Source organism: Triturus cristatus, chromosome 12, assembly GCF_964204655.1.
Source record: "Triturus cristatus chromosome 12, aTriCri1.1, whole genome shotgun sequence".
NCBI lineage: Eukaryota > Metazoa > Chordata > Amphibia > Caudata > Salamandridae > Triturus > Triturus cristatus.
The window spans coordinates 19,656,706-19,672,203 of record NC_140595.1 but is presented as its reverse complement, the minus strand read 5'-3'; the positions used below and the strand labels follow the sequence as shown (position 1 = coordinate 19,672,203).

At 42.9% G+C, this 15,498-nt stretch overlaps 1 long non-coding RNA gene across 2 annotated transcripts in view; it reads right to left on the bottom strand.

The window, feature by feature from the left end:
- LOC146772231 (uncharacterized) overlaps positions 1-14,829 on the bottom strand; it is a 229,598-nt gene extending 214,769 nt beyond the window's left edge. Inside the window, exon 1 of one of the 2 annotated variants that reach the window (XR_014972380.1) lies at positions 14,710-14,829. This is a non-coding gene — a long non-coding RNA (uncharacterized LOC146772231). Of the gene's footprint in view, positions 1-14,695 lie in introns of both variants that reach the window. The other variant, XR_014972379.1, reaches the window with a different exon arrangement.
- Positions 14,830-15,498: the final 669 nt, after the last annotated feature.

The window sequence follows — 15,498 nt, the reverse complement described above, 5'->3', positions numbered from 1 at the left end:
GTGCCAGTAGAAAATTAGCCAGATGGCAGCCCTCGCCAGGTGTAATTAAGGAACCTCGAGAACGCATTTTAAAGGGCATTGTTTTTAGAAATACTGTTCTAAGTGTGCACTGCAAAGGGGAAAAATGCTGACTTTGGGTGATTTCTCTATTTTTTCACTTGCTGAAAAATTTAAATATTCATGTGGGAAGAATGTAGCAACCGTACCTCTTGTCGGAGGCAAGCTGCAGTTAGGCAGTGTGTATGGGGGAGCGTGGACACGGTGTTACCTGCCAATGATGCAGCTGGTGCAGTAGCACCGAAGCCTAGAACTGTGAGTGTCATTTTGCACCTCAATTATCTAACATAATATGTGTATTTGTAAAATTCACGATCACTCAAGGGTATCTCGGCACTGAATAACTGATGTGTATTGTTACCCAATTCAATGGTACTCATTTTATTGACTTCAGAAGGATGAAAGGCTGAGTGGACCCACCAGGATTTGAACCTGTGACCATGAGGTCGAACACAGGCTCCTAAAGTGGACGCATTCGTCCAGCAGACCCAGCTGTTTCTGTGTGTGGATTCTGAAGGTGTTTATGTATTTTAGTCTGTGTATGATGCGCACAGTGATCTACTGCAGGATGTGGCATACATAATAATATTCCCATAGTGGCAGTGCATGGCTTATTGCATAAACGTCCACAAGGGAATCAATCAATCAATCAAATAGCCTTTATTTCGACAATGTCATAAAAGGGTACATAAACAGTATAGCAACCCTTTTCAAAATTCATAATTAATACCATAAAAGAAAAAAAAATGTACAACTCATTATAAAAATTGGTTAAAACCGTCTGATCAAAAATCCATTAGTTCCATGAAATTCAATTTGCTAAAAGTTAGCATTGAATATCAACTAATTTGCGCCGCTTAAGCCACATGGCTAATAGATATTTGGAAATTGCAAATACCATAGGGGCCGCTGTGTCTGATTTTAGAATTCTATAAGCATGTTGGTATTCCTTAAACCCCAAGGGGCAGATTTATGAGGTTTTGCCGTAGGGAAGCACAGCAGGCCTTCCTGCTGCGCTTCCCTACGGCAAAAGAAAAGGGTAGGGATGCGCCATATCTATAAAATGCGGTGCATTCCTGTCCTATTCCCCTGCGCCGGCACACAATGGGCTGCCTGCGCCAACGCAGGCACCTCTGCACCATGGTGCAAGGGTGCCTGCGTTGCGGAGATGAATATTTTTGTACAGGAAGGGAAACCTTTCTGTACAAAAATAATCACAAGAGGTTTTTCCTCTTTGTATGGGTGCTGCAGAATGCAGCACACATAGAAAAAGGAAAAACGAGGAGAAATAAAGATATTTCTCCCCGTTGCGCCTCCCTTACGCCTCCCCTGGGGAGGCGGAAGCTTTTGGCGCTGCCTTAGATTTACGATTTCTCGTAAATCTGGGGCAGTGGCAAAAGGCCATGGGTGTTGCTGGGAACGCCCCCAGCAACACCCATTGCACGCCCCTTTAACGCAGAACACTGCGTTAAAGGGACTGATATTTATGAGGCAGCATTAAGCCAAAAAAAGTGGCTCAGTGCTGCCTGATAAATATCACACAGGCTTCTGCGCCACGGAACGTCACAAAAAGTGACGTTCCGATGGCGCAACGGGCCTCATAAATCTGCCCCCAAGTTTTTACACAGTGGTACCAGCCAAATTCTCTTGGAATTCTTATATGCAGGGCAGAAAAAAAAGACATGAGGTTCGTCCTCCACGCCACAGATGCAACCCGGGCATGAGATGTCCGGGGATGCTGACCACTTACTAGTGCGGACTTTGAGCGGAAGAGTGCCAAGTCTCCACTGTATGTAGAGTTTCCTGGCAAGAATTGGATATACAATATCCATAAAATTTTCAAAGGCATAACAATTTTTAAGATCAAGAAAAGAAGTGGTTAGTGAACCCAATGTTGCGGCACAGAAAGTGGAACTAAATCTATGCTCCTTGTAAATCCTAGTAAGGTTTTTTCGCGAGATCTCACTGCACGTTTTTTCTGGATCTTCCCACATGGCTTCTAGGCCAATTTTTATCAGTTCCTGCTTGATGAATACTAGCCAATGGATCTTTCTAACCCCGTTATAGGTAAGTAACTGTTTTAGTTCCTCCCTATAATTGGATAGTTCAGGCATTGACCAGAGTCTGTGCCAGAACCTTAGGGGTTTGATCCCTAGTTCATCTTCAATTGGGTTTAATCCCAAATCCAACCTTAGGGGAAGGGTAGGTGTGCTTTGCGGAAGGGACAGCAATTGTCGCATGAATTTAGTTTCAGTTTTGGCAATTGCTGTTATCTTCGTGTGACCCCACAACTCCCCGCCATAGAGGACTGCTGCTCTTGCTTGCACTTTGTATATCTTTCAAGGGCGGGACTCACTGGTTTCAGTGGCGAAGTATTTGACACCTTGATTATACCACCCGTCAGATGCGCACGTTTTAGTTGGGATTTAGCAATTTGGGGGCTCCATGACATATTTTCTTGTAGTAAAACCCCAAGATAGGTGAAGGTAGTTACCCTTTCCAAGTTCCCTCTGCCCAAGGTCGGATTCGAACGTGTGGATGCCGCAGGATTAAATATCATGTATTTAGTTTTATCGACATTGATCTCTAGTCCTTGCAGGCTACAGAAATCCCGAAAGCCGTCTAGTGTCCGTTGAATCCCCATGGGGGACTTGGAGAGCAGGAGGTTATCGTCGGCAAACATGATTGCGGGTACCCTCGTACCCGCCAATAGTGGAGCGTCATTATTTGGCACCTCGTTCAGAAACGGGATTAGGTTGTTAACATATAGGCAGAAGAGGGTTGGGGCCAATACACAGCCCTGCCTCACCCCTCTTCTAACCGGGAACCTAGGGGACAGTGCACCATTCCTCCCACACCTAACCTGGGCAAAATTCTCATCATGGAGCCTCGTTAGGATGTTCAAAATTTGAGGTGGTATGCAACAAATATGGGACCCCCTTGAAATTTTGTTTAAGGTCAGGGAGAAGGGGAAAGCAAAACAATCATAACAAAGAAAGCTCCCTCTTGACCTCTATTATTGAAAAACAGTTCATTTGTGAAAGGGAAACAGAAAGGCCTACACAATAGTCATTCCAATCACAAAGAAATATTTTTGTAATTTATTTTTTATTTTTTATCATTTATCATTTTGTATTTTTCTTATCCAAAACAATCACTATACTTCTTTTACTTTCCACGAAAATCAATTTCACAATCTTAAATTTCACTGATTCAATGCATTACAGTGAATATACATTAATTTAATTAATAATTGACAGTAATCCCTGGAACAGCCTAATATAGATCACACACGATCTATCTCATTCAACAGTCATACCTACAGACATTCCACATCATTCCACACTCAAACATATAAACCTCATAAAAAATATCGAGAAAGGCATAGATTTAACTTGTTATTATCGTTAATTGAACTCTGGAGGTACTAGATACACCAAGCCTCCTGTGACTAACAAGTCTACTGCAAACGCAGAGTGGTGGTATCAGCTCAATGGTCGACGCGTTTCGATGGCATAAGTGCCATCTTCATCAGGACCACAGTTATATTCACCAACGATAATGCCCAGGGAATACCTGCAATGATACATACATAGAAAGGGTTTTGTGGTTGCCCAAAATTCCCTATACATTAAAATAATCCATACACGTTAGGTGATCACTTCGTGAAAAATAACAAGTAAAGTTTTTACAAAAAACAGAAAAAAAGGGGATACAGAAAAGAAAATAAGTCTGCAGAGAAGGTCTTTGTAGCGGTAGGTTAATTATCATTGTACAATGAACAAGACGACCCCATATATTTACACTACAATGAAGATACGATTTTATCTGAGAGGGATACGTCTTTACCTCACCAAATAGAGAGAGAACAGTACCACCACCAACGAGAGTTTAAAACACCACGTGTGCCATTCACATTGCAGTCCTCTGAGATACATAACACCCACTATCACACTAAAGTTAGGGTTATATAGTTGAAACGCTTACTTGTTTAAAAGAAATTCTTGTCAGAGCGTCTAGTTGTTTAATAAAGTAATCGAGTTTCAAGGACCTGTCAACATGGTAAAGAACCCATTAATAGTCTTTTTGGTAGCAACATAATCTATACAGTTAAAGGTCTATGCCGATAAAAACTACAAAACCTTTATGGGAGACCAGATGGACAAAGTTTGCTGGTTTATTCCCAGTTTGCACCTGTAGCTCGGTAAACCACTAATATATTTAGTCAGAGATATGCTCACACCTGAGTATATTCACAAAAAGGTGAGGCTGGCCTGGTAGCGAATTTTTCATAGTAGGCGTGCAATTTGCCTATTACAAATGCCGTTCTAATAATTCCATTCATATAGATTGAACGATTTGTTCGTCATTTATATCCTAACGCAGGTTTGACGTGCATTTTAAGCATAAAGTGCTAAATAGGGACAGAGCGGGACATGTGACTCATATTCCTAATGGTGCTTAATACAGGCTGCTAGATAATATAAAGTGGTTATTTTGTTGCTCAAATGCTAACCTTCAATTCGATCCCGAAATTTTATTCATTTCCAGTTATTCATTAAGAAATATGTAGCCGTCGTCCTGTTGTGTCCAACGATGCCCCAGTACTAGACAGAACAAAAACTCGAGTCATCTATAATTTATTTAAGAAGTTTTTTGCTAATTAGTCATGAGTGAGTTCAACGCCAAGGAATTTTACCTTTAGTATTTAAAGAATTCTTTTCTTGTGATACAAAAACAACGGCCCGCACAAAACCGGTTCTACTCCTTATGTTTCTTCTGTAAACCGGGGATGCCTGATGCCTATAAAGAGTCAAGACATGGTAGCATAAACCGGAATCTAATACCAACGTATATTTGGTTTATCTAATTTAAAACGAAGATATGGCAGTCCTAACTTAACTCTATCCACACATGTATCTATCTAGTGATTTACCTTCTTTCTCAGAGTCACTATTCGTCTATAGTTTTCGGCTCCACGATCGTCCGGGTCGGCCAGCGCTCTCGATACGGCGGTACGCAATGACGTCGAAATTTACCGCTTGATATGTACAAAACCGGCCAATCACAACGGCTCGGCAGATAAGTGGGTGGAGTCTATGTTTAATCCGAAAAAAGAAGAAAAACGGACTTTCTTACGCCGTTTTGAAGCACCATTTTATAATGGGTATAGTGTGGTTAGTCAAAGTCATTTTCTCGATATGTGAATATACACTAATGACTGCGTTAACAAGGCAATCTGTGAGTCGCTGGCCAATTGTAGCCATACTACTAATAATTAGACGAAGTGTATAAAAAGTTAAAAGAGAGAAAGGACTAACTTGTACCATGTGTAGGCACCATCTTGTAGTGGGTTTGTATATTGCAGATCTGGGGTATTTTTTTAAAACTTTATTTAGATTAGAGCCAACTTTATTTTGCTACACATGTTGACAGTAGCTATATTGCTACTTCTGAACCAAGTAAAGATCAGTTTCACCTTTTATAAAAATTGGATATTATCCAGCAGACAATAGACAGTTCAAAGGGATGATATGTTCTGCAATGTAACATAAAATACGGGTTTGACAAAACCACGCATGATTTGTAATTACATTGGTGTAGTCTCAGCATGATGAAAAAACATAGAAAAAAGTCAAAAATCAAAACAAAAATGATTATTTTTTGAACAATTTGTATTCTCTGGGTATTTACTGAAGAAAATTGTCCTCTGGGGGTTCCCCGTGGCAAATTAAATTGCACAACTAAAAATAAAGACGTTTACTAATACTACATACACCTTTTTTATAGATTCCTGGTCAGTACATGGAGGATAATCCTAACTTACGTCGTTATATTCATGACAGGCTTATCGGATACCAATTCTATAACTCGACTTACCGGACCTCTCATAATTTGTGACACTTCTTCAGTAAGAATAATTCAGCAGTCTAGAGATGTATATGTGTCAGATGTTTAAGAAGCCTTACTAGGTCTGTGTTACTAACCATTGTATATCAAGATTTAAGCCCTTCCTGACACTGTTAAAGGTAAAAATCCAAAAGGTTTCACGTTTTTTCCGGGTAGTCTCTATTGATGTTCCGGCTTTACTACGGATTTTTTCCAAAATTATCCATTTGAAATCACTTTCAGAGTGGCTTTTATCTATACAGTGTTGTACGAGTGGTGCTGTAACTTTCTTCGTACGTATAGCTGATTTGTGCTCGCTATACCGAGTACGGAATTCTCGTGCGGTTTCTCCAATGTATGCTAAACCGCAGGGGCATAGCAACATGTATACAATGTTATGACTTCTGCAGTTTGTTAAGTCTCGCAGTTTTACGCATTTTCCTTCATATTGTATGGTGTCTGTCACCATAGCACTTTCACAAGCATGGCAAGAGCCACACTTGTGATTTCCTAAGATCACGGGTAGACCTGTTATTGTGAGTTGACGTCCTGTGATAGATTGAATAGGTCTCGTGTGCACTAGAAGGTCGCGGAGGTTGCGGTTTCTGCGATATGCTACCAGAGGTGGTTCCATTTGAATTTCTTTTTCATCACTGTTTAAGATTTTCCAATTTTTCATAATGATGTTCCTAATTTTATAATTCAGTGAAGAGTGGTTGATGACACACACCATTTGGTCTTTAGATCCACGGGCAGTACCTGATAATAGTGCCTCTCTGTTGTAATATTTAGCCCTTTTATAGGCATGTCTTATTAACCTATGTGGGTAGCCTCTAGCCAGAAGTCGTACCCGAAGGGCATCTCCATGTCTGTGAAACTCGTGTATGTCTGTACAGTTGCGCCTAATGCGCAAAAATTCTCCAAAGGGAATGGCATCCCTTTGGCTCGTTGGATGAAAACTGTGGTAGTGTAATATTGTATTTTTAGCAGTTGGCTTTCTATATAGACTTACCTCAATTATGTTCTTGGAGCCTGAGATAAGGATATCCAAGAATTCCACCTGATGGGTACTGCTTTTGGCTGTAAATTTTAAATTACGATCACTGGCGTTAAGCCACAGTATAAATTCGGTCAGTGATTCATTTGTGCCCGACCATATGAAAAAAATGTCATCGATAAATCGTCTCCAACCGATGACATTATCAGAGAAGGGAGCAACCTCGTTGAAGATGTTCTTAAGTTCCCATTCTCCCATATAGATGTTGGCCACACTGGGAGCACAAGATGCTCCCATGCTGGTGCCCTTGATTTGTTTGTATATGGAACCTTCAAACTCAAAAAAATTGTTCATGAGAACCACTTCCAAGCATTCTAGGATGAATACATCTGGTCTGTCGCCTGGGGTTCTAAATAACAAGGCAGCCACAGATTGTAACGCCTGATACTGAGGGATGTTGGTATACAACGCCTCAATATCAAGCGTCACTAATATCTGCTGATTGTTAAAAGGCATGCCCTCGATCTTATTAATCATGTCCCCTGTGTCACGGATGTATGACGCGTAATTTTGTGTAAGGGGGCAGAGATAAGAATCCACATACTTGGAAAGGGGCTCGGTACTGGAGCCAATCGTCGAAATGATGGGACGCATAGGCGGGTCTACTGTGTTCTTGTGAGTCTTTGGTAAGCCATACAAAGCTGGCGTTATAGGGCAAGATCTATTCAGAAAATTATACTCCTCTTGGCAGATATCACCGCGATCTAAAGCCTTGCTAGTGATATCTAGAATGACACCCTTCAGTTTAGACAGTTCCCTGGGGTGGGATTTAGCATAGTGCTCTGGAACAGATAACATATCAGATATTTTTTCACAATATTCATTCTTGTTCATGAGCACTATGCCACCGCCTTTGTCACAAGGTTTTATTATCAAATCTTTGTTTGACTTAATGCCGCATAAGGCAGTATTTTCTGACACCGTGAGATTGTAGTGTGTAAATGGTAGTTTTTTGGTGACACGTTCTATTTCTTTGAGAACATTACGCTCAAAAATATTCACCTCGGGACCCACCATATCAAGGGTTGGAGTGAACTGGGAGGGAGGTTTACATCTAGAATGGTTGTCTGTTTCCTCAGTAGGTGGACGGTCTAGAAAAAACTTTTTTAGCCTTACTTTTCTGAAGAATGCAAATAAATCTTCATGAAGTTTAAACAGATTCGGACGGGTGTAGGGAACAAAGGATAGACCTTTACTTAGTACCGCGCGTTCATCATCTTTAAGAACAATAGATGAGAGGTTAAAAATAGGCATGGTGTCATTATTACCTATTTCTGACTTTTCACTTCCTAGCGCCAGTACTGTTGGTTGCGAGTCTTTAAATAGGGTTGTTGCGTTTGATGTTGAGGGGCCATCGACTGAGAATCCTCTCTGTTCGGTGTCCACCTTCTGTTCCTGCCTCTGAATCGGCCTCTCGATAAAAAAGGGGACTGTCCACGATACGATTGTTGTGTCATCTGTCTGCCTCTATAAGAGTTGTACTGTCCACCTGCTGTTTCTGGGCCATTATCAATGTCCGAATCTGAAGAGTATGTATCAGAAAAGTTCACTACTCTTCTTCTAGGGACGTAGTTATTATACCCTTGTCGATCTTGATTTTGGTTCCAATCTTTGTAATAAGTGGCGTTCAAATAAGGGTAAGCTTTTTCCTCTGTGTACCATCTTATATCTTTTTTAAGTTTTTCTGTTTTTTTATTTGTTAGGTAGATTTCAAAATCTTTTAGTTCAGAGTCTACCTTTTCGAGTTTCGCCTTAGCATCATCCAATGCAGTGGAGGTTTTTAGTTTGTCCTCTAGGGTCTGTATTTCTTGGTTTAATACAGCCATCACCTCTCTGGCGGTCTCAATTATCAGGATCATCCAGTCCCTGGAGCAGCGGTTAGCAATATGTGACCACCGCTCCAGGAACTTGCGGATCTCCACAAAGAGGGCTGGAATGTTGCGTACCCTTAATCCTGATGGTATTACGCCCGCACGGAGATATTCCAGCATATAATTTGCATGGGACTCCATACGTTTACATTTCTTTTTTAAGTTTACTAGATTGTTCCATTCTGTGTTGTCATGTAGTGATAGGGGAGTTGGATTATCGCTTGATGTTATTTGCCCTAGGAGAGTATTGAAATCATCATCAGTAAAACCAAAAGTTTTAAGCCCCTCCATTCTCAGTAACACAACAAAGGGGATTGCAATTATATTGTAGTATATCAGGTAGTTAGTCTATATAGTAACTCCAAATGGTCTATACAGTAATCCAAATTGTGCCAATATTTTTACTGTCGTGCAATATACAAAGTACACCCAGAAAACAGTGCCAAGGAAATCAATAAAGGTAAATATAAATCATAAATGTAACAGACAAAGTAATAAGATCCACATAGTGTCACCTAACCAATGGAAAAGGCTACGTTCCAACAATACTTTTAACAAAAAAATAAGAACAGTAATCCCACGGTTAAAAAACCGTGAATGCTATGCAACAAATATGGGACCCCCTTGAAATTTTGTTTAAGGTCAGGGAGAAGGGGAAAGCAAAACAATCATAACAAAGAAAGCTCCCTCTTGACCTCTATTATTGAAAAACAGTTCATTTGTGAAAGGGAAACAGAAAGGCCTACACAATAGTCATTCCAATCACAAAGAAATATTTTTGTAATTTATTTTTTATTTTTTATCATTTATCATTTTGTATTTTTCTTATCCAAAACAATCACTATACTTCTTTTACTTTCCACGAAAATCAATTTCACAATCTTAAATTTCACTGATTCAATGCATTACAGTGAATATACATTAATTTAATTAATAATTGACAGTAATCCCTGGAACAGCCTAATATAGATCACACACGATCTATCTCTGTCAATTATTAATTAAATTAATGTATATTCACTGTAATGCATTGAATCAGTGAAATTTAAGATTGTGAAATTGATTTTCGTGGAAAGTAAAAGAAGTATAGTGATTGTTTTGGATAAGAAAAATACAAAATGATAAATGATAAAAAATAAAAAATAAATTACAAAAATATTTCTTTGTGATTGGAATGACTATTGTGTAGGCCTTTCTGTTTCCCTTTCACAAATGAACTGTTTTTCAATAATAGAGGTCAAGAGGGAGCTTTCTTTGTTATGATCAAAATTTGAGGTGGAACACCCATATCCCGCAGCACAGCCCACAGTTTCCTCCGTGGTACAAGGTCAAAAGCGGACCGAAGGTCCACAAAGACCATATATAAGCTGCCTCCCTCCATCTTAACAGTTTTCCAGTATAAAAGGAGCAACCGGAAGATCTGATCCATGGTTGAAGTATTCTTTCCGAACCCCGCCTGCGAAGGGCTCTGGACATCATGGTCCTCCATCCACTCCAGGAGGTGGTTCAGAACAAGTCGAGCAAAGACTTTTTGTGGCACATCGATAAGGCTGATAGGCCTGTAGTTGACTGGAAGCAGAGGAGAGCCCTTCTTAAAAATCGGGACTATCTCTGCAGCCAGCCAAGTACAGGGAATCTCCATACCGCCCAATATGGCATTAAACAGAACTAGGAAATAGGGACCCCATATCCCAGGTTGCTGCCTAAAGAGATCACCGGGGAGTTTGTCGAGACCCGGGGCCTTTCCTGTTGCAAGTTTGCCAATTGCAGTGGTCACCTCACTTAAAGTAAATTCTAGGTCCTCATCCTCGCTGGAAATGGCTGCCAGAGGCAGGACAATGTCCATACTCTGCTCGTCCGTATAAAGGCCCCTGAAATGGGCTTACCACACTGATGGTTCAATATTGGGTTCCACAGCTGATTTCAAATCCCCTATTCCTAAATTAACTAAAGACCAAAATCTTCGTGCATCCCTGGATTCCAGAGCGGCAGTTAGATTGGACCACCTTTCCGTATCCCACTCCTTTTTGGCATCGGCCATAACCCCTTTATAGTGTGATCTTAATTCTCTAATTCTCACTCTGTCACTCCCAGATTTTACTGCCATGAGTATCTCTTCCTTAGCCTTTCTGCACGATGAATTGTACCAGGATGAGGCTGGGGTTATATATTTCCTCCGCCTAGGGATAAGAGGATTAGTAACCTCTGCTAGATTAGACACCAAATCCCGGTGGATAATTCCTAGTTTCCTATTAAAATCATCGTTGGGGTACTCAATGATTAGACTTTCAACCTGTAGGAGTCTGGGCAGTACTATATTGTAGAGTTTGGCTATTCCGTCATGGGAATCTATAATTTTGGCCCATTTTACTCTTTGTCTGTTATTAGAGAGCAACAGTCCATCACCCATGTTATCCGACTCCACTGGTAGGGAGCCCTCAGGACCTGGTAGTAGCATTACTAGGCAGACAGCATTATGGTCACTCTCAACTCTAGGAATTACCCTAAAGTCGATAACCTTAGACCATAACTGGGTCTAAACCATGATGTAATTTAGGCGAGACTCTTGTCCCCTTTTATTAAAAGTACAGTTTGAAGGAGTGTCGGACGGGGTGCGCCCATTACAGGCTCTCAGGGAATTATTCAAGGTCAGGGCCAAGATCTGATTTGCCAGTGGAGACCATAATTTGGGGGACGGAGATTGGCAAGATGGAATTGCCCAATAATCGTCTTCGTCCATAAGCGCACCCTTGTTCATTCCCGTGAATGGCTCAAAGTGGCAATTCACGTCACCAGCTTTCACAATATTAGAATCACAGGGCATTTCTGTTAGAAAGTGGGATAGCTCCTCTATAGTAGACGATTCACATGCCAACCGTACAGGACGAGAATAGACGTTCACAATTGCCAGTCTAAAGGAACTTGGCCATTTTAAAACTAAGCATTGGAGATCATTGGAATTTGTAGCTACAATCTCTGCCGAGCACCCCAAGTTCAGGGCTACCCAAATAGCAAGGCCTCCAATAGGTCGGCCTTTCCCGCCCCATCTTGCTGGTACATAGAAAGTAGCAAACCCCTCTCTAGGATATTCCTCTCTGGCCCACGTTTCTTGGAATATACAGATGTCAATATGGTCCACTAAACAACCCCATTCCGTACAATTTATGTTGTTAGCTAGGCCCGCAAGGTTCCAAGAGAGTATGGTCATCTCGTTTGAGGTAGTAGCCCCTCTAGGAAGCAAAACACCATCCCTTTTTGCACCACTGGTATCAGGTACGTATAAGAAACTTTCTGAGAGTTCCTTCACTGCGCTTACCTCAACATCGTTACCCCTTAGTTGTTTGGGAGCCTTTATCCCAGTATGGTGTACTGTACTTGCTAATAGGTCCTTCTCTATACTTTCTTGACCTTTACTCCCCTCCGGCTGATAAGGGCTTTTTATCCCACTAAGGGATACTGGAGTGGGGCAGTAGGAATTGGCACAGGTCGCATTCTTACCACCCTCTAGCACCTCTACAATCCTAGGGTGGGGACAGGACAATGAACTATCATCATCCAACTGCAGTCAGTCCACACACTCGAGGCCACTGAATCTGTTGTGTGTGGAAAGATATTTCTGGGGGACTGTCTGAACATTATAACCCCTCCCCATTCCCCCTGCTGTGGTGTTTCACAAATGACCAATCACTTGCATGGTCCGAACGTTTTACTGGGGGGTAGAAGAATGATAGGGGAAGTGTTTAGATTGTGGAACCATTAAAGTTGTGTTCCCAGTTACAAATATAGTCTACTGTACATGGGTTCCTAAAATTCACTAGCACACAGTCCCCTTTCAGGGTTTTAGAAGTACAACCTACCCAAGAGAGCCTACGCACCATTAGTATCTCACTGGTAATGTGGCTCGGTAAGGGTCTATTGGTATTGAGCCAGTGAGACACTTTATTTTTCAAAGACTGGTATGATTCCTGGGCTGCATTACTAATTTCAGGAATGCCAGTCATAACTACTAAGTACGGGCTAGTTTCCGGTGGAAGATCAATCCTAACTTCCTTCGGCGAGAGCTCGGCCAAGAAGGGCTGAGCGCTGCCTAATAAATGGGGAACAAGGTCAGTCTTTGCCTTGCTCGGGGTGGCCTTGTCTCCAAGAGTGTCAATAGATAAGCTAAGTTGGTGGACATTATTACCCTTTAAACTAGCAGGACCTATAGAGGCTGTGATATTTTGATCTGGAATCCCAGTTATGTCACGGTTAGCTTGAGCAGTGGTCTGATTTGACACATGAGGCCTTGCGTTATATAAGTTACCCCCCAAGTACTGCTCAAACCTAAAAAGCTGCTGTTCCATGCGCCCAAGCCTTTCTATTAGCGGTGCTAGTGTGGTTTTTAAAAGAGCATCCATCTTGGTTATTATGGGATCCTCTATCGACCCAATAACATCTCTGTACTGAGCCTTATCAAATTGCCCTCGGTCCATGATCATTAGTTCAGGAGGACAATAACTAGGCGAGTCATTTGGGGTAGTGCACCCCTTAGGATCATTTATAGACACACTACCACTCTGTCCCTTTGCAGATTTAGACTTTCTGTTGGTGCCGGAGAGAACTGCACAGTGTTTCTTGGGTTTGGCACCCTCGCGATTTTCTCTGAGGAGGCGAACTGATGATTTTTCTATTGGGTTTGCCTTATTCAGAGCCCGAGCATCAGGGCTTGCCAGAGCAGGTATTATGCGGGGGCTCATAGCAATTGAGGTCTGCACAACCTCCTGAGGTGAGGACAGGATGGATGGGGACACAGTCACATCATTTGTGGTGCTGGGGTCATCTCGATTCGGTGTCCGTGCGTTGGCCAGGTTGCCCAAAGAAGAACGTTTTGCTAAAACCAAGTCTTGTGAAACCCTGCGCTCCATAAGGGTTATCCCTTGGTCAATAACCGAATTTGCCCTTGTGATAAAATCATCTAATGTTCCTGTTAAATGTCATGTGGACCACACAACCTTACTCCTTAGCTCCCTTGTCGCCATGTTCACTTACACGAAGCTACCACAGTTAACACCTACTCGGCTATAGGGTCCAGTAAGGGGGGGACCGGACCGGTCTCTTCCGTTCTCGAAAGGGCTCAAAACCCTTAGCCCGGGGCGTTACGTAAGGTGGGCGTATGAATGTAGGCGTGAGTCAGAAGGCGTGTCCCCGGGAAGAGGCACCAGCTGTTATCATGATCGTGCTGCTGATCCTCGCAGTCCAGGGGTTGTAGTCCGCAAAGATGAAACAAAGCACCAAAATCATACTGTACACTGGCAGCACCAATTCGCCAAAGAGGGCCAGAGTTAAAAACCTTAAAGCTGCGAGATTTCCGCAATCATCCGAAGAGGCTGCACTTTATAGACATAAGTCAGGAGGTGCACCCCTGGGAAGAGGCACCAGCTGTAGTTATGCTGGAAATGCCTCGCAGTCCCGGGGTTGAATCCTTAAGCTGCCAAATTTAAAAAGGCTATTCAGGCTGTTTATTGGTTGCTATTAGCGATCAAGCTATGGGTCAGTGCTCCAGCAGTCTTTGCTCTGCACAATTCTGCTTTCCGAACCAGTCTTGGCGTGGGCAACAGTCAGCTCAGCTCTCAGTCCCAACAACCAATCACCAATGGAATGTGGCTGGCTGTTATACAAGACAAATGAGACCGATGAAATTGATGAAACTGTTGTATAGAAAGATGAGGAACTGGGAGATCGATGGAGCGAGGGAGGGGGACAGGCACAGGAGCGGTCAGCTCTGCTGAGGCGTTTAGGGAGCGGAATGTGATGATGCTCTACCCACTCGGGCTCGGCTTACCTCGGCTTGCCTACCTCCTGCTGCCCCTGTAACCCCTGCTCAACCTCGCTGCCTGTCGCCTCTTGTCGCCAGTAATGGTCACGGCACCCGTAGCTTCCCCCGTGTGGGACGCCGGAGTTTCCTGTTGCTGCTCTGCTCTGCTCTGCTTTGCTCTGCTCTTCTGGGTCCTAGTTCCCCCCCTGTGTAGCTCCGCAGCCTGCTGATTCCACTGGGGCTCACCGGGGTTCACCGTGTGGCAGGAGTGAGCGGTGGAAGGGTCGGCGGCGGGGGATCGGTGCCTCGTGCCTCAGGCAGCTCCCGGGCGACTCACTCCTTGCAAAGTTCAATCGGAATCAGTCCGCTGCTTTCTACATTGGCGCCAGTTGGTTTATATATAATGTGTTTGCTGTTCAGCTCTCTTCCCTGCTCCTTGTGTTTCTCCTTCTTTCGGGCGGGGAGAGCATTGGAGGAGCACAAAACCAGTTGGGGGGGACACACCTTTAAACAACTTTTCCAGTATACGGCTCCTGCTGTGATGAACCAGCTTTTGCAGATTCCCCCACACCAGCAGTGCTACCTCGGCACACACAACCCACACAACCCGCTGGTGTGTAATTCCATCCGCGTTAAGTGAGCCCTCAGCAAGCAAAGCCTTCTGATAAACAAACTTTTCACCGCCCCCACTGCCGGGCTCCTGCAGTGATTTAAGCTCTTGTCTCCGCAGTCTAACACAGGCTATCGTGGCTCCGGAAGCCCCCCCCGTGACACAGAGTCTGGTCTCCTCACCTCTGGGGGGGCCTGTTGGGGGCTAATTTCACCGTCTG